The 19,558-nt window shown below is 45.0% G+C and overlaps 1 long non-coding RNA gene across 1 annotated transcript in view; it reads right to left on the minus strand.

The window, feature by feature from the left end:
* LOC138920406 (uncharacterized) overlaps nt 1–19,170 on the minus strand; it is a 61,587-nt gene extending 42,417 nt beyond the window's left edge. Inside the window, exon 1 of the long non-coding RNA XR_011431528.1 lies at nt 18,994–19,170. This is a non-coding gene — a long non-coding RNA (uncharacterized lncRNA). The remainder of the gene's footprint in view (nt 1–18,993) is intronic.
* Between the last annotated feature and the right edge of the window lie 388 nt (nt 19,171–19,558).

A 19,558-nucleotide genomic window follows, 5' to 3' on the forward strand; every position in this document is an offset into this window, starting at 1 on the left:
CGGAATTGAACCATCTTCACTACCCACGAAACAAGCCCTCATTAACACATTCCAAGAGAAAGATCATTGTAATTCTTAATTTTCTTCTAGTATATTGTTTTCTTCTAAATCACAGAGTTTGCAGCTCATGCATATCTTAGAACTAAATTTGATATAAAAGCTAGAAATTTAAGAATGTTCCAAGACCACCATTTCCTATGACACAGGTCATTTTCCACTAACTGACTAACTTTCTGTGGTAACTCATATCTTCAAGCTCTTGTTAGGTTTTGACTTCTGCATTAACCCTGCTCATGTGAGTCCTCATGCACCTCAAGCCATGACTGTTCTTTCATCTACACAGACACATGCAGATCGCACATAACAATCTCCAGACATGTCACATGGGGATGGAATTAAGGAAGGAAATTAGTTACTCTCCACATCGCAGCTGAGATCTGGCAGAGCTCAACAAGGTGCCAAGGCCAACACAAAAGAGCCGTTCTACCAAAACATGGCCAGCTTTCCATGGCCATACATTTACCAAATACACAGGGAAAGCAAGGACAATTAGTAAGTTAAGCAAGAGTTTTATTAATTATTTATTAATTTGTGTATTTATTAATTAAATATTATTAATGTATTCAAATGTTTGGTTTCGGAGATTCCATGCATTTAACATGGAGAGTAGAAAATGTATCTGGCTTATTCCTTTAACGCAAAAACCTCAGTGAACACTTTTTCCTCAGTCCATTTACTTTCCTGGAAGCAAACGTTTGCAATGGAGAGAAACACCAGGGAGGCCTCTTTGTTCTCAGAGGGAAGACGTCTGAAAAGGAGACTGCCCCAGCTCCAGCTCTGCCTGAAACAATCGGGAAAAAATGTATATTTTTTTATGGAAAAATATTTTAAAGATGGAAAACATTTCAGTACGTGGTCTCACATCCTTAGCAGAGGCCAGAGCTCCAGAGCTCGGTAAAGGAGCTATACACATAAGAGGCACATCTGCCAACAGGTCTACCTTAGTTCCCTACAAACCCAAGCTCGAAGTGGTGACCATGAGGGTTTAGCTCAAAGGGAAACTGGTCAGACCAATTTGGCTTTCTCAAGGGTTCAGTAAACCAATTTCACTCATTCATCCACAAACATCTACTGAGTCACCTACAAAATAAATAGACTATTTTTTGGCCACAAAGAGAGGATCTGAGCTACATAAGCTTTCCCAGATGAGGCCTTCTTAGACCATCTGACCCATGTTGATTAAAAGCACGTACTAAACCCAGCCAAGACCAGAACTACTCAGGCCACTTGTAGGCTGGTGAGCAACCATGAAGGGTGACTGTTTTGAGTCACTAAGTTTTGGGGTAGTTTGTTCTGAAGTATTATTATAGCAATAGGTAACTGTTACAGCCACTATTACCAATAGTATTTCCCTCTGGGTTAGCAGTACTAGCCTATGTAATGAGACAAGACAAGGAAGTAGGAAAGAGAAGGGAAACTATCAATACATGTAGAAGTTATGATTGTATAACTGGGAAACTCAAAATTATCAACTAGCAATGACTATAAACAGTAAAAGAATTCAATAAAGTAGTGGGATACAAAATTATTACACAGAAATTGATGTTTTTCACATAAACAACGCAGTTGGAAGATATAATGGAAGAAAAAACCTTTATAACAGTAACAAAAAAGATAAAATATGTGGGAATAAACTTAATTTTAAAATATGGGATACGTTTAAGAAAATATTAAAACACTATTAAGGTACAAAATAAAATGTGTGGCGAAACTAAGAAGCATACCACTTTCTTGGAAAATAAAAGTGCCTAATTTTCATATTCAAAAAAGGACAAGACTGTCGTTTGGCCAAAGTTCCAAGTCACGAACAAGTAACCAGTACTAATGAGAGAGAACTTCAAATCAACCCACAAGCTCTAAAAATCAGCCAATCACCAACAGCCTCACTTCTCTAGCCAGGCTTCCGAGTCAGCGGGTCAGCAGCCCCCTTACTCCAGTGACCACATTAATGCTGCTGAAAGTGTGCCGGTCCCCAAGCCCCTCCTCTGACAGCCCACCGATCCTAGAACACCAGGCTTTCCAGAACCTTGCCGGAGGTCAGCTCTGGCTTTGTGCAGAGATTGGGGCCCTCCGACTATGCCTTGCAGGCAGATGGGAGTTCACCTTTTCACACCGGATGTCGAGTTCAATTTGTTGTTAGTTCACAAGTTTACAACCCTTTCAGTGATTCAACCCGTTTACAGTTAGTTATGGGTTTGGACTTGTGAAGGACGGATACACTGATACTGCTGTGGGACTATCATACTCAATCTTCCATGCTCGTGGTGGTTGCTATTATCTATTTTTTTATGTGTGTATTTGAAGCTCAAATGCCAAAGAAAAAGTGTAAATTTCATGACGAGTTTTCTGAGCTGTGGAAATGAGGAAAATGTCCTTTTGAAGCTTTTTGTGCAGTATACAATTAGTCATTCAATATCAAAGTCATTCAGTACCAAAGTCAGATGTAAGCCAGCATATCCTAACAGTAAGTATAAGAGATGCACAATTTCTACAACTACAATCTTTTAATACTCAAACTTTTTGAGATAATTGTAGTTTCACATGCAGTTGTAAGAACTAACACAGCGATGCTGCGTGCCCCTCACTCAGCTTCCCCAGTGGTAACGTCTTGCAGAACTATAGGCCTAGGTCACAGCCAGGATGTTGACATGATGCTGTCCGCCCATCCTATTCAGACTTCCCCGGCTTGACTTGTACCATGTGTGTGCACGCGCGCACATATGTATTTACTTCTATGCAATTTTATCACACATGCAGATTCATGCACCCACTACAGTCAACACACAGAACAGCTGAATCCCTCGTGTTGCTCTTTCATACCCACACCTCACCCCTCCCCCATCCCTAACACCTGGCAACCACTAACCTGGTCTCCATGTCTCTAAGCTTGTCCATATAAATGGAATCACACAGTATATAGCTTTTGGGGAATGCTGTTTTCACTAAGCGTACTTCTCTTGCAATTCATCCAAGCTGTTACATGTATCAGTGGTTTTTTCTTTTTATTCCTTAGTAGTATTCCATGTTACGGAAGTATCACAGTTTGTTTAACCATTTGCCCATTGAAGGATTTCTACGTTGTTTCCTTTCTGACTACTACAAATGGAACTACTATGAACAGCCATCAACAAGTTTCTAGGTGAACAGAAGCTCGCATCTCTCTGGGATGAATGCCCGAGTGCAACTGCTGAATCGCATGGGAGTTGCATGTTTAGTTTTATAAGAAATTGTCAAACTGTTTTCCAGAGTGTCTGTAACATTTAACATTCCCAGAACTCAGCCTTTTCAAGCCACTCTCCCTCGGTGTGAAGTCCCTGAGCTTCAGATCCATGAAAATATCACTTGTCTGGGAGTCACATCCCCAGAATTCTCAGGTCCTCCTCTTTTCACCCATAGGTTAATGAAATTTCTCTGTACTGCAGTCTGTGTAAGTCAAATAAGATTATGGATTTGTGATACTGTCAGATCATTACTAATTTTCTTGCTGTAGGCTTTGCTTTCTCTATTAGTCTTCCCCACTCTGTAGGAGCTAAAGGTTGCTCTTTTAGGCCAGTGATCCAAGAGCTAGGTGAGATAAGAGTCTAGGGGAGCCAGAACGAGCCACGCTGCCTTGAACTCTCCACCTCTCTTGCAGTAAAGACCACTCGTAGTACCTTAGGTAGCTTCGGTGATTTCTTTCTCTGTGTCCCCCTTTGCCTCTTGGGTCCCCACATGCACCTTTGCCTCTTCTTTTGCTGACTCCAATCATTTCAATATCTTCTTTGCAACTTTCTGCCCAACTCAGCCCTTCAACGACTTTATCCAGGACAACATCGTTGTGTATGAGAATGAGGAACCACTGGATTCATAGCCTTTGGCTATGTTGAGCTCAGTGGTCTAACTAGGAATCCAAGGTGAGCCCCAGGATCACTGAACCCTCAGCACAAGGAGCAGGGCCCATCTGTGGTCCATTCTCTGTGGGTGTTTCTGGAGGAAACCTGTCATGTCTCCTCCAAGTGCATGAAGATCACAAGAAGGCACCTGAACCCCGATGGGCAAACTCTTCTCACCAAGACCAAGATCTATCACATTGTGAATAAACATAGCTGAAAGGAGGCATCAAAATCACCTTCCCTAAACAGGGAAATGCATTGTCTGACAATATCCATGCAGATATTGTCTTTGTGTTCAAAGATAAACCCATTCACACCCCTGCCAAGATGGCACCCATGTGCTCTAAACTGACTCCATCAGATGCAAAGCAATGGGCCTGGGACAGGCTGTGTAGGGGTGAGAAGAGAAAGGGGGAGAGCCATGATTAAATATGAAGTGGACAGTTCTATTCCTTCCCACATTCTGGTTCTTTCTTGTCATCATTCCCTTTTCCCCTTTCTCAGTCATTCTACTACCCAGCTAGTCTTCACTCTTGGTCTCATTTTTCCCAGGCAGGTGAATACCTCAGACAGAACAGAGCCTCTTCCTAGGCTTTGCCCAGCCCTCCCAGGGACCACCAGACCAACACCCGAACATACACCCTCAGCCAAGACACACTCAGCTCTGTGTCCACTGGACAATGGCTATGTTTTCTAGAATAGAGAAAGGTGACTGTTTTCAGAAAAGTGTTCCTGTTCCCAAGCCTCTCAGTAGCTGAGTTGCATTTATGGGTGGGAGGTGGGCAATTTCCACACCACTGGCTTTAGATCCAGGTCTTAGTCAGCCATTGAAGAGCAGCCTGAGCACTACTTGGAGATACGCGCAGACGTCTTGCTCAAGCCTGAAATTCCCGTCCCAGCACTGCTAAGCCTTTCCTCTGCCTTCCTCACTCTCCAGGATCCTCCTGTTGGGGAAGAACGAGAAGAGAGAAAGGAGAGGGCTTCACCCTCCCCGCAGCCGTACATTCCTAGGTTCGAAGTGCCCAGCAAGGAACAGCCAGGGCCACCTCACACATGTTCACCCAGCCTTACCACTAGCTCAGAGGCTCACAGGCTCACTGGGTTGAGGCAGAAAGGAAGGCAGGTCACTGATGATTATCTTTATTTGGCGAAAGGAGGTAAACAAAGCCTGAGCAACCACACTAACAGCTCCTTGACCTTCATGCCCAGGGAGCCGAAAGTTCTAGAAAGAGCTTAGAGTCACTTGTTAACAATCAGGACACTACCACTGCCCAACTCTTCAGGAGCGGTGAAGGCAAATGAGAGCACGTGCACAGGCCACAGCGCCCCTATCCAGCCCCTGGGCACGAGGGCAGCAGCCATGGACCCAGCTCTTTCAGGGCATCCTCGTCTCCAGGAGCTCCTCCGAGAGAGACTCACCCTTTGTCTCATTCAGGTTCCCTCTTTCCTACAGAAATATAATATCTTCTCCCTTTGTAAAAACTTTTGACCAAGCTGGGAGGACTCTTTGGCTCATAAATCAACTGTATAATCTTTTTTCAAAAAAACTTTTTTTAGAGACTATATTTTAGAGCAGTTTTATGTTCACAGCAAAATTGAGAGAAAGGTATAAAGATTTCCCTTACGCCCCTTGCCCCACACATGCACAGCCTTCCCCATTGTCAACATCTCCTACCATATTGGGACATTTGTTACAATTGATAAACCTAGGTTGGCGCATCATAATCACCCAAAATCCATCATTTACGTTTGGGCTCACTCTTGGTCTTGTACATTCTATGGGTTTGGACAAATGTATAATGACATGTATCCACCATTATAATATCATACAGAATAGTTTCACTGCCCTGAAAATCCTCTACGTTCTGCCTATTCATCCCTCCCTCCCTCCGACACCTGGCAACCACTGATCTTTTTACTATCCCCATAGTTTTGTCTTTTCCAGAACGTCATAAGGTTGGAATCATACAGTACGTAGCCCCTTCAGATTGACTCGTTTCGTCAGTAATATGTATTTCTTTCCTCTGTGTCTTTCCATGGCTTAATAGATCATTTCTTTGTAGCATTAAATAACATTGTCTGGATGTAGCACACCTACTGAAGGACATCTTCATTTTGGCAATTATGAATAAAGCTGCTATAAATATCCATGTGTAGATTTTTGTGGAAACGTAAGTTTGCAACTCCTTTGGGTAAATAACCAGGAGTATGATTGCTGGATCGTATGGTAAGAGTATGTTTAGTTTTGTAAGAAACTGCCATACCGCCTTCCAAAGGGGCTATAAGTGGCATTAATTACATTCATATTACTGTGCAACCATCACCATTGCCCATCTTTAGAACTTCTTCATCATCAAAACCTGAAACTTGTCCCCATTAAATACTGACTCCCATTCCTGTTTCCCCAGCCCTGGCAGCCACCACTCCACTTTTTGCCTCTGTAAGTCTGACTCCTCTAGGGACCTCATATCAATGGAATCATTCAATATTTGTCCTTTTGTGACTGGTTTATTTCACTTAGAAGAATGTCTTCAAGGTTCATCTATGTTACACATGTGTCAGAATTTCTTTCTTTCTTAAGGCTAAATAATATTCCACTGTATGGATAGACCACATTCTGTTTATCCATTCATCCGTCGATGGCCACTTGGGTTGTTTCCACCGTTTGACTATTGTGAATAATGCTGCTTTGAATGTTGGTATACAAATATCTGTTTGAGTCCCTGCTTAAATTCTTTGGGGTACATACCCAGAAGTGGAATTGCTAGGTGCTATGGGAATTCTAAGTTTAACTTTTGAGGAACTGCCAAATTATTTTGCACAGCAGCTGCATCATTTTACATTCCCACCAGCAGTACACAAGGGTTCCAGTTTCTCCACATCCCATCAACGCTTGTTATTTTCTGGGGTTTTTTTATAATATCCATCCTAATGGGTGCAAAGTGGTATCTCATTGTGGTTTTGATTTCTGTTTCCCTAATGATTAGTGATGTAGTGATCTTTTCATGTGCTTATTGGCTATCTGTATATCCTCTTTGGAGAAATATCTCTTCAAGTCCCTTGTCCATTTTTTTATTGGGTTGTTTGGATGTTTTTGTTATTGAGTTGTAGGAGTTCTTTAAATATTCTAGATATTTATCCCTTATCAGATACGTACCCTGCAAATATTTTCTCCCATTCTGTGGGTAAACTTTTCACTCTGTTAATAGAGCCCTTTGACACACAAAAGTTTTTAATTTTGATTAAGTTTGACTTGTCTGTTTTTTCTTTTGTTGGCTGTGTTTTTTTGTCATATCCAAGAAATTATTGCCAAATCCAATGTCATGAAGCGTTTCTCCTATATTTTCTTCTAAAAGTTTTATAGTTTTAGCTCTTACGTTTAAGTCTTTGATTATTGTTTTTTGTATATGGTGTGAGGTAAGGATCCCATTTCATTCCTTTGCACGCGGATATCCAGTTTTCCCAATGCCACCTGTTGAAAAGACTGCCCTTTCCCCCATTGAATGGCGTTGACACCCTTGTCAAAACGCATTTGACCACGTATGAAAGGGTTTATTTCTGGGCTGTCTGTTCTATTCCATTAGTTACACGTCAGTCTTCATGCCAGTACCACACTGTTTTGATTACTGTAGCTTTGAGGTAAGTTTTAAAATCAGGAAGTGTGAGACCTCCAACTTTGTTTTTCCATTTCAAGATTATTTTGGCTATTCAGGGTCCCTTGAGGTTCCATATGAATTTTAGGATAGATTTTTCTATTTCTGCAAAAACTGTTCTTGGGGTTTTGACAGGGATGGCATTGACTCTGTAGATCACCATGGGCAGCAGGGACAACTTAACAATATGAAGTCATCCAATCTACACACACAAGGTGTTTTTCCATTCATCAGTGCCTCCTGAATTTCACTCAGAAATGTTTTATAGTTTTTATGTACTAAGTTTTACATGCATAAAATTTCCAAGGAAGGATAAACAAGAGACTAATAAGCATTGTCCCTGGGGTGGAGAGCAGAGGATGGGAGGCCCTCATATAGTTACTGCACCCTTTCTATACTTCCATGCTTGCACCTTGTGCATCAGGGCCACACCCGGGGTGAGGCAAACGGGGCACACAGGCCACAAATTCATGGAGTTTCTCACTCTTAGGTGCTGCCCATGCCCTGGGAGAAGGGAAGTCCTCCTTAAAGTTGTGCTCCAGGCCCCCCCTTAGTCCCTGGCCTCTCAGGAATATTTCCTAATGCATGACTTGCACACAATCCTCATCTCAGGCTCTGCTTCTGGGAAACTTGACCTGAGACACACTTTAGTCTCTACTAAAACATCAAATCCTCAGAGCGAGTTCCCTTGACTCCCCCTTTCTAAAGTAGGGGATCCCTAACACCTCTTGCTCTCGATCCCAAAATGCTGTTTACTTCCTTCATACAACTTATCTCAATTTCTAACCAGTCGTTTATTTACTTATTGTTTCTCTAACCACAAGGCTGCACCCTCCATAAGGACTGGGACCATTGTCCTGGCCTAGTTTCTGGTATGTAGTAAGCACTTAAAATACATCTGTTGAAGGAATATGTGCATGAATTAATGGGTTTATTCCCTGAATGTCAAATAAAGTTCAGGGAGGATGATGTTTTTCATTAATTAATTTCATTGATTGAATTGAGATTCTAAATTCAAGTATCATCCTAGCTTTATAAACAGGAGGACATATTTTTTGTCTTTTTAAAGGTGTAGTTAGACACAATACTGGGAGGGAAAATATTATTCCTGAAGCTCATTCCTCTTTGTCAAATCCGCATATCCCATCTGGTTCTGATTTAATCAGATCTTTGCTGCTGCTTTTTATTTTCCTTTTTTTCTTTTCTTTCTTCTTTTCACTTGCTGAAATATTCCTACATATTTCCATTATGTCATGTATTTTGTAACTGTAGCTGAAATATCTGATTTCTTAAAAATCTCTGGGCCAGCAAATATGTTTTGCCTTAGATAAGCCTCTGATTTGTAACACAGTGATATGATCAATGCACCTAGGGACCCCCTTTTTTCTGCCTTACCCTCTATACAAAGAAAACTTTCCACAAGTTTCCAGGACACAAAGACTCTTTATTCCAAAGTATGATGCAAATACCAAAGACGCCTTTCCCCCTCAAGGGCTTATAAATGTTTGCAGATACTGGGATTCCCACGTTGTTCCCCTGCAGCAGCAAGAGCAGAGGTCTGGGGGAGGAACCAGGGATTGAGAGCTCGGGGCCCAGGAGATGGTGGCACTTAGGAAAACACTCGGAGGGCGAAGCCACCCAGCAAAGCAGCTGCTCCCAACATGCTAAAAACTTTGCTGGTCCCGGAGCCAAGAGGAAGGTGCCCGATGGCCCTCTGTGTGTGAGCATCATCTTACATATGTGCGCCCTCCTCGGATGTGGACTTTGCTCAGATGTTCAAGGGTTTGCTCTAGAAGAAGAGTCCACAAACTTCTTCTGGAAAGGCCAGAGAGTGAATCCTTTAGGATTTGTGAGCCACATATGGTCTCCGTCACATCTTCTTTGTTTGTTTGTTACAACCCTTTAAAAATGTAGAGATGACTCCTAGCACGAGGACTGCATGAACAGACCACAGGCTGGATTTAACCCGCTAGCCATAGTTTGCCAACCTCTGACCGAGAGGACGAGAGGGAAGAAAGGATATTATCCATGCTTCCTGTGGTTTCTTTATGGCTCCTCGTCTAAGCCTTTGTATCTACCTTCTCCCCAATACTACTCCTTACCCATTCACTGGTGTGTGCCAGCCCCTGAGTCACGTACTTAAACTCATTGCAGAATCTCACTGAACAATCCTTTGAGCTAAGTACTTTTATTACCCCCAATTTATAGATGGGAAAACCGAGGCTTAGGGAAGTTAAGTGACCCTGCCAAGATCATACTGCTAATAAGTCAGAATCAAGAACCAGAATTAGGTCTATCTGATTCCAAACCTCCCATTTTCTCTTTCTGCTAGAACCTGACCATAGGAGGTCTCCCTCTGTCTGTCCACTTCCAAGCCCGCCCGCAAGTTTTACCTGATCCTTCTTCCTGAGGCATCTGTTGGATCATGACCTCTGCCTGCCAGAGCCTTCAGTGGTTCTCCATTACCTCCCAACACAGTAAGAGCTCCTCCTCTTGGCTCTTGATAGGACCCTGACTTAGCTTCTCGGCTTTATTCCCACACCCCTGGGTTCCCCGTCCTTCAGTCTGCCTGAGTCATTCTCCGTGTTCTCCCATCAGGCAGCATGGCGGATTTCCACCGCCTTGTTTTTCCTCAAGCCATCCCTCCTCCGAGAACATTCTCCCTTCCCACCTCTCATCTCCACCTTCCCACCTTCTGCCCTCTCACAGGCTCACCAGCTGTCCCTCCTTCAGAACGCCTGCCATGGACCTTTTTCGTCCAGGCAGGAGATGACGGTGCTCCTTGGAGCACAGCTATGGCCCTTTGCTTGCACCTCCGTCTGGGTGTTAAACGTCGGGAGATGGGGCAGGGAAGTGTGGTAAGGACATGGTCCATGCCCCGCGAAGGTCCTCGCCTTCAAAGCTGCCCTCATCCGGGGTGGGATAGGCCTCGTCGTTTCAGCACCTGCCCCGCTGAGGACCTCCCAGTCATCCTGAGTGCTCAGGAATGGCTCTTGCTTTGTTTGACGGTCTATTGTTTGTCTCAAGGGCATAATTCTTCTTTAGCTAGAGTTTCAATTAAATAGACTTTCCAGTTTTTCGTCACTCAAACCTGGTCTTCTAAGATGGAGAATTGAGTTTGGCCAACTCTGAAACCCGCTCCTCAGGCCCTGTCTCGGATCTTCAGCTCTCTTGTTAACTCCAAGACACGTGCATCCTTCTACCTACAGGATTAAGGTAGTGCGTACTTGACACACCATTTTCAAATATATTGTCACATTTTATCTTTATAAAAACCCTGTGAGGCAAGCGTGTAGCCTCATTTTACAGATGAATAAACTGAGGCTGAAGAAAGTTAGAGAACTCGCCCGAGGGCCACAGTGTGTCCTCACTGAGCTCAAACATTGCCCCCAAATACCCCCCAGGGATAATAAGCAGCAGTCTGTTAGCTGCTATAAACACGAGACTGACAGCTAACCCGGCAGGACAGACTGGGCCTCACGTGTAAAGTGCTCCCCGTGTGCCATTAGTCATCCATTAGGAGGCCCAAGTATCCCACACGTCCCCAGGGTTCTTATCTCTCCTAGGGAATGTGATGGTCTGAGGTCACCCAGCATGGGGCTCAGTCCCCTAGGCTGCTGGCGCCCAGCCCCCCTGTCGCTCTCTACCACAGCACTGTTTCAGGAAATACAGTGCGAGCCATGAATATAATTTTAAATTTTCTCATAGCCACATTTGAAAAGAGGTAAGAAGAAAAGGTGAAATTAATTTTAATTATATGTTTTATTTAACCCAATGTACCCAAAAGTACTATTCTATCAACATATAAGCACAAAACCTATTAATGAGATGTTTCACAATTCTTATTCATCTTCAAAACCCAGCGCGTGTTTTGTGTTTACAGAACATCTCACTTCAGACGGTTACACTTCGAGTGCTTGGGCCGCCTGAGGCTGAGGGCGCCGGCGCTGGACCCAGTGGCTCCCTGCTTTCCCAGGCGAGCACATCCGATGCAGGACCAGGCAGGATGGGCCCGTCAAGGGCACGGAGCCGAGCGTGGCACTCCAGCAGGGGCGGGAGTGTCGCGGAGCAAAGACCTCGCGGAGAAAGCGACATTTGAGCCAGCCCTGGAAGACAAGGAGGGAGCAGGGGAGGGCTCAGCCCAAGGCGTGAGCAGCCAGCAGAGGGAGGGACTGGAAAGGGTGGCAGGAACAGGGAGGGCAGCGCCGCTCACGTGGCCCGGTGTTCGGGATTCTGGAGAGCAGCTCTCCACACCCTCTTACCATGCCCGGTGGTGGGAGGTATGCTTACACGTATTTATCCACACATTTGTACACACACGTCTACATATACACACACATATACACACACATGTATGTGCACACACATCCCTATAGAACTGGCCCTCACTACACGTGGCACACTCAGTCATCTTCTATTCTATTAAACTCCCTTCTATCATAATTTTTTGATGCTGGCTGTGACCCACCACCCGGATTCCACAGCCACCCTGGGGTGAGACTGCTGAGGAGGACATGCATTGTCTGCACCTCCAGAACCCACTTCCCCTCCTCTACCCACTTCTGCATTTCCTCATGCAGGGGCATGCAATGGAACTGACCTACTTCTGGCTCCCGGCGGAAGCATATAACTGCAGCATGGCCCACCAGAGGGTTGCATCTGGTGGCCACCATGATTGATTCAGGGATAGCTATGGCCAATCAAAGCTAATCCCACAATTTTTGCTACAGTTATCAAAGCAAGGAAGAACCTTTTATACTACACTTGGGAGATGGCAAAAGCCCCCCGAGGAGAAGGCCTATTAAGAGGGAATCTAAAAGAGAGGAGAGCAGAGAAGACCAAGTTTTGAAAGTACCATTTGAGCCCCTGGATCAAGCCATGCCTGAAACCCCACCCCATATCTACCATTGGACTTTTAAATTATATGAGCCAATAGATTTCCCTTTTTTCCTTCAGCCCAATTGGGTTGGGTTTTCTGTAACTAAAAACCAAAAGAACCTGATTGATAAAATCCTCATGAGTGTCACTACAGGTGCTCAGTGCCTTTTTATTATCTGCTTTGGCAAAGCTCCAGGCATTTTTTCTTCCAGCAATTCCCTGTCCTTTACAATGTTCCTTCTCTCTTCTCTCCAGTTCAGATCCCTTTCTCTATGCATTCCTTTCACTGTAGCATGAATGTCTCATAAGAGTGTTATCTGGGCTACTCCCTAGAGGGATACTTGCCTTTTCAAACTCATCAGCCAAAGGAGCACCCTAAGAGTTGGAATTGCAGCAGTGTGGCAGATGGGTGGGGAGACATCTAGGAGCAAAGATTTGCCTGGGATCTGCTCTGAAAGACTGTAAGCTCCGTCCTGTACACAGGGACTGCTTTTTAAAAGTTAATTTCTAAGTCCCACTTTTGTTGTGGTGGTTGTTGCTAAGTGATGGGTTCTTTCCTGAAACTCCTAGCTTCCCTCTGGGTTAGTGACTCTCCAAGACTCTCTACCTTAATGTGAAACAAGGAGCCCAAAGAGGATCCTATGAACACTTGGAAAATATGAACACTTCAAAAATACATGCACTGCCAACATTTCAGAGCTGCAAAAGCTTGTGCCTGGAGCTGTCAAACGTCAAAAATAATTACCAGGCAGAACGTTACTCACATGTCTAGCGGGCACGATCAAAACTAATCCTTGCTGCCTTCCTCTGTCTGGACACAGCCAGCTAGGAGAGCTGCCCGGCCCAGTGCCTGGAGGCCTCATGGACTCGGAGACGGGAGCCCTCAACCTAATTCTGGAACATTCTCTTTAGCTGTCAGGGGTAATTCCTATAGCCACTGCTGAGCTGCTGTTTATATTTGTGTGTTTGTTTTTATACACATGCATATAATTTTTCATGTGTGTAGATTGATTTTATCATACCAGGATTTTTAACCTCTGCATTATAAAGTAAAGTATAAACAGACGCAGAAAACTATTTAAAACAGCTGTAAATCCAATCAACTACTGTAACCACCACCCAGGTCAAGAAATCGAACTCTGCAGCCACCCAGAAATCCCTGTCAAATGCTCCCCCGCAGCCACCACCCGTCCCCTCCAAAGAATGAGCCCGGCCGAGACTTTGTAACCATCCTTCCCTCGTGTGTCTCAGGGGCCTTGCACGCCTGTGGGGACCCCAGACACTACTGCTTGGTCTTGCCCATTGTTTAAAATTTTGAAAAGTCTTCATTTCTTCCCATCGTAGGTTCCCTCTCCGTCCTTCTCTTTTCCTTACAGATTATCTATCAGAGAACGCGGCATGCTTTGTTTAGGGGTTTTTTCATATATTTTATGCCTTTACCCCTCATGCTTTCCTCACCCCTCAGCCGTATCCCACGACCTCCTTCCCCTAATCTCCATCAAGTAACTCACACCAACAACCAACCGTGTCCCCTCCAGTATTTTCCTCTGTGCTTGTCAATCACACCCAGGTGGCTTGTTTGAGAGATGAGCCCAGGATGCAGGAGTGAGGGAGCAGAAGAGTGAAACAGGGCAGGAGGAGAGACCGTGTCCTCGAGCTGGGTACCACCGTGGGCACCAGGCTAAACCTCAGGGGAAGTGTGGAGACAACGCCTGGGAGCCGGCTCCCTGAGGGAAGGGAGGCCGGAACACTTGTCCTCGCTCTAATCCGCCTTGGCTGGGGGCTGCCCACGGGTGGGCTTTCCTACAGGCAGGCTAAGTGCTCTGCTGGGCCCTGGACGGAGCCCTGAGCAGCACAACAGAGAGACGCTGAGGCTCACAGAGGAGCGAGGTGCTGCCAGCAGGCAGGTCACCATCCACCACAGAGGCCCCGGAGATCACAGGAAGCCCACAGGGGAGTGACTCAGAGAGCGCCTGCCACTGCTCCTCCCAGCAAGCCCTAACCCCGAGGCTTCCAGCAGCGTTTTCCCCTCCTCCCAGAAAACGTCTCCGACTTTCCTGCCTTCACCACCTGGCTAATGCTTCTTTGTCCCGTGCACTGACCGCCCCACTTTAATCTGAGCCTAAAATAATCCTACTACCTTTCAAAGCCCCACTTCAAATACCCAATTTGGGAGGCAGCAGAGTGTGGGGGAGCCTGGACTTTGGGGTCCAACGTTCATGTCAAGTTCTGGCTCGGCCCTTCCTGCTCCATCAGAGCTTCTCCGGGGTGTCGGAGAGGCAGACGCCTGCCCAGAGCAGAGACACACGGGAGCCCAGCCCGAGCCTCTGCTGAAGACAGCACCACCCCCGGCACCAAAGGTCTCCATGAACCAAATGCCCAGGACCTTCCCGCCAGATGATCTCCACTTCCACAGAAACAAGAAGACACCTGCAGCGTGAAGAGCAAACCAGGCCCTGAGATCTGGGGCTCCGCACCATCCTTCGGCCGGGAGCCTGTCCCCAGAGCGCCCCCCAAGTCTTCCTCCAGCCCCTTCCCAGGCACGGCAGCCTGGGCCAGAGAGACCTAGTCAGCCAGCAGGAGCAGCCGCCCCACCTGCACAGAATGCAGGCAGCTCCCAGAATACGCTGGAGGATGAAACTTCTTCCCTCCGCAGAAAACCAAATGAGAGGGGCGAGGCAAGGGCCCCCTTCACTCAGGAGAGGGGAAGCGTCTGGAAGGGACAAGCTCGAGGCCACACTGTGCAAATGGCATTCCCCACTCGCCTCTGAGGCTAAAATACCAAAACTGACAGTATCTGCCAGCTTGAGAGTTACTCCTTGCAAATGACAACAAGTGATTTTATCATAAACAAGTTAGCACAGAAGGCCTCCCCTGCTAATTTAATTTCAGGAGAAATGGTGCTAATCCTTTAATTATGCAGCAGTTTATCTGCCAAACTGACTTTCTCCCCCGAAAGTACTTTGCTATCCCAGAGGCAGCTGATAAATATCTAAATATCTGCTCAAAGAATTCATAGTCTTACAGAGAAAGTTCCCTTCTTAAAAAAAAAAAAAGCCGGCAGAGAGAGGAAAACTTAATCCTTTTAAGAAAGAAAGCTCTAGGTAGGCCTGATCACCCACGATCTCGCCCCTCAGGCCAGCTTCCTGCAGAGGAGCTGCAGACACAGGCAGGGACAGGGTCTCCATGCTGGGCAGCCCACAGGCAGCCACGAAGGGGGTGTTTCCAAAAGAGTGTCGGAGGATTTAACTGAATGGGAGCCACAAATAAAGTCTCAGATCCAGTTGAGGCATCGCCTGCTCGAAGGCCTGAAGCAGGAACGCCTCATGGTAGGCTAACGTTGAGTGGAAGATCCAGGATGCGCCCTGGAAATGGGCCGCAGTGGTTTGGGGGAAGTGCACTGTGCAGCTGGGGCAGGAGTCCTGGCTGTGCCACGTGGGAGCTATGTGACGCTGGCCACATCCCAGAACCGCGGGGGAAGCCACTTTCCAAATATAGGAAGCGCAACCTCTGCCTTACAAGCCTGTTGTTAGGATTAACGGGGTAGTGCCTATGAAAGCACTTTGCCAAGGGCGAAATACATACATGACAGTCGTGGAATATTAGCTGGCTGCTCCAATGGGTTACATTTTGAGGTACATAGAGCCCAAGTGAGCAATTTCAGCCCGTTTTTCTCAGTCCACTGCCCACTCCACCAGCCTGCCTTAAGTCCCGTGCAACTCCAAGCACAGGCAAATAACTTGACTCAAGCAACCTGCACATAGTCAAATACATTCTAAAACTAAAAGAATTCTACTTTTTTCCTACTAGAGCCAAGAATACAGGAACAGGTTAATGGAAGAGACTAGAGTGGCCAGAAAAAAAGATGAAGGCAGCGTTTCAGATCAGTGGGTAAAGGATGGTATTGGGGAAACTGACTAGGCAGAAAAAACAAAAAATGCTCAATTCATACATCACTTCTTCAATCAAATTAATTTTAAAAGACCTAAGACCTAAGCTTAAAAAAAACTAAACCATAAAACATTCAGAAAAGCATAACTAAATACTGTATGTTTACAATTGTGTTGAGGATACCAAAGTTTGATAAAAAAGACTCCATCAAAGAAATATTGATATATTCAACTATATAAAAGAAATTCAGTGTGGGAGACTAGATAGATAGATGCATATCAACAACGGTAGAAATCAACCAAACGATCGAGCAAGATTTTTAAAAAATTGCAACATCCCACAACAAACAGAAAATTAACGTAAAGAACGCTCTTTACAATAAGAAAAGGCTGGACAATCCAATAGGGAAAAAAATGTACAAGGAGCCTAAAGATAGCGTCCAGAGAAAAAGAAACCCAAACAGGGAGTTAGTAAATGAAGGGGCTCAAACTCATTCATAATAATTCAATTCGTATTAAAACAGACATGAAATGCCATTTTTTACATATAATAAAAAAGTTTGCTCATATCCAGCCTTTGTGGGGAATGAGGGAATAGGAATAACCTTTTTTGGAGAACAGCATTTTGGAGGGCCATTCGGCAATATCTCTTAAAAATTTTAGAGGCCGGCCCAGTGGCATAGTGGGGAAGTTCAGCGTGCTCCGCTTTGGCAGCCCAGGTGCGCAGGTTCAGATCCTGGGCATCGGATCCGAACTCCACTCACCAGCCATGCTATGGCAGCATCCCACACACAAAACAGACGGAGATTGGCACAGATGTCAGCTCAGGGCGAATCTTCCTCAAAAAAAAAAAGAAAAATTTAATGCAAGCATCCAGCAATCATACTTCCAGAAATGTGTCTTTCTCTCAGGTATGTAAAAATTATATGAACAAGGATATTTGTTGCAGCAATGGTGGCTTGCAAAAAAGGGGGGGGAGCCCTAAGTGCCCATTATCAGGAAACTAGTCAAATTAAGGTATGAAGCATTCATACAAAGGAATAATAAAGTGCTATAAAAAGAATAAAAGAGAACTATTTAGACTGTCCTGAGAAAAATGTCCATGTTTTGTCAACTGACAAAAGCCTACTTCACAGAAGAGTATGATTCATTTAGGTTCCATCAAAGTATATACAGATACAGACATGTTCTTAGACGTCCGCAGAAAAGTCTATGTTACACGAAGGGCAGTGACATTTAGAGGACTAGGGAGGGAAAAAGACCTTTAATTTAGTTCTTAATTTTAATTTGTATGAGGTGTGAAATTTTTAACGTGAACTTGTATTATTTTTATGCTATAAAATGGGAAGAAATTACTATTTTATTCTATATACACAAACCCCAACAAGGGTGCACGAAAAACATTCTCAGAAATAAACTTAATATCTCTATGATCCATTTTGTCTATAAAACTCTCTGGAAGTATATAAATTCTTTGCTTGGGGACTGCAGAACACTAAAACCGTCTAGATAAATTCTTAAAATCTCCAGAAAATATCAAGCATAAGCATTTCTGGCCTGCAATTTTTCTTAAGTATAATTGTTTCCTATTTTATTATCATATTTATGAATGCTCCACCTCATTCCAAAAAGAATTTGAGATTTATTAAAATGTATGTAAATAGTTCTATAAGATTAAAATAAGTGTGAAAATCAAACAGAAGGCAAATAAGAGGAGGAAAATAAATGAGGTTAGAAACAGGATTAGTAGGGAAAAAAACGTATGCCACAGCAGCCTGGTGTCTTACTACCTTGAGTGTCCTAATGTCTCCGACTAGTTACCCCGAAGAGCTCAAGGGTGGGTTTGGATATTTTAACTGTTGTCGCAAACTGTTTTTTCCTTTTGCTATGTTAAGGAGATGCAATCACCAACCTCCCTGAACCAGACCAGGCCTCAACACGAGAGCTACGCCTGTGACCTTTGCCCTGTTTTAATGCTAAGATCTCTCCAGGAGGAGCTCAGGCTGTCTCACCATCACCTGCAGTGTGTGTGGAAGCATGTTTCCCACTGAGCCTGCGCAAGCGAATACCCACCTCTCCTTTTGAATGTTCATCCCCCATCCCAAATAAATGTCCCTGCTTCCCTTGGTTCGGGGAGCCATGACTCTGGAAATGATTCCACGTGGTCTCCTATTTGCCACAAATATGCCTCACTTTGTGAGACAACTACTTCTGGTGGAGTCTGATTTAACCCACCAGGAGGGAACCCACCTGGGTCTCGGTAACACTAAATCCCCGCAAAGAGAGAAATACAACGGCTTCAGTCTTCGCGGTGCCCACAAGATGAGAGCAAACCAGTGCCTCGCGAGGAGGGCAGTCATTCAGGGTGGGGAGGCCTAGCGAAGTCTCCTTCATGGGTCCTCATAAGAAAACATGCTGCTACACTAATAGGGTTCTCTAGAAGCAACTACAGAAATGAGTTTTCATGGAGCAGCATCTCTTTGGGTTATGGAAAATTGAGGGAAAAAAACAAGATAGTGTTCTTTACTTTCTAGTGTGGGATCTTCTTCAAAACAAACAGATGAAAAAAAACACATTAACTCCCCTACTGCCTCGTCACGCTATGCAATTTAGAGTACTCAAGTCACAAAACACACTCACGACAAGCGGATGTTTCCCCTCTCCGGTCCCCAGCAGCCAGCAGCATTTCTGGTGTGCGGTAGGCATTCCACAGAAGCGCGAAGACACGACATGGTGGGACTTCGGGAAGACTTCCGACAACAATCTGCTTGTCCGCTGCTTCCCATGATGCTTTTCATCAACGACAAAGTGGACTGCAAAGTGGGAAAACACACAACGGAAGCTTGGAATTTCTTTCAAAACATATTCCTTCCTTTCTCTATTTACCCTAGGAGTTGGGAAGTGGATGCATAACCGTTAAAAGATAAGTTTTCTGGCGTGAGACCAGGAACAGGCTAAAGGTGCTATTGTACCGCTGTCAGCTCCAGGAAGCGTGCTGCAGCCCTCCTAAGAATGACATGGGAGACCTGTGACACAGTCAGCTGCAGGCTCCTTACCCACAGGACCTGCACAGAGAAGCAGCCGTCCATCAGGGTGTCAGGCACATATTTCATAACCGGGCGGGGGTTTTAGGAGTTAGGGCAAAGCTGAAGGCGGGAGCTGGGGTGGACCCAAGCACTTCTGGCTGGCAGGGAACTTGATGTTG

The sequence above is a fragment of the Equus caballus genome, chromosome 23 (genome assembly GCF_041296265.1).
Source record: "Equus caballus isolate H_3958 breed thoroughbred chromosome 23, TB-T2T, whole genome shotgun sequence".
In the NCBI taxonomy this organism is placed as follows: domain Eukaryota; kingdom Metazoa; phylum Chordata; class Mammalia; order Perissodactyla; family Equidae; genus Equus; species Equus caballus.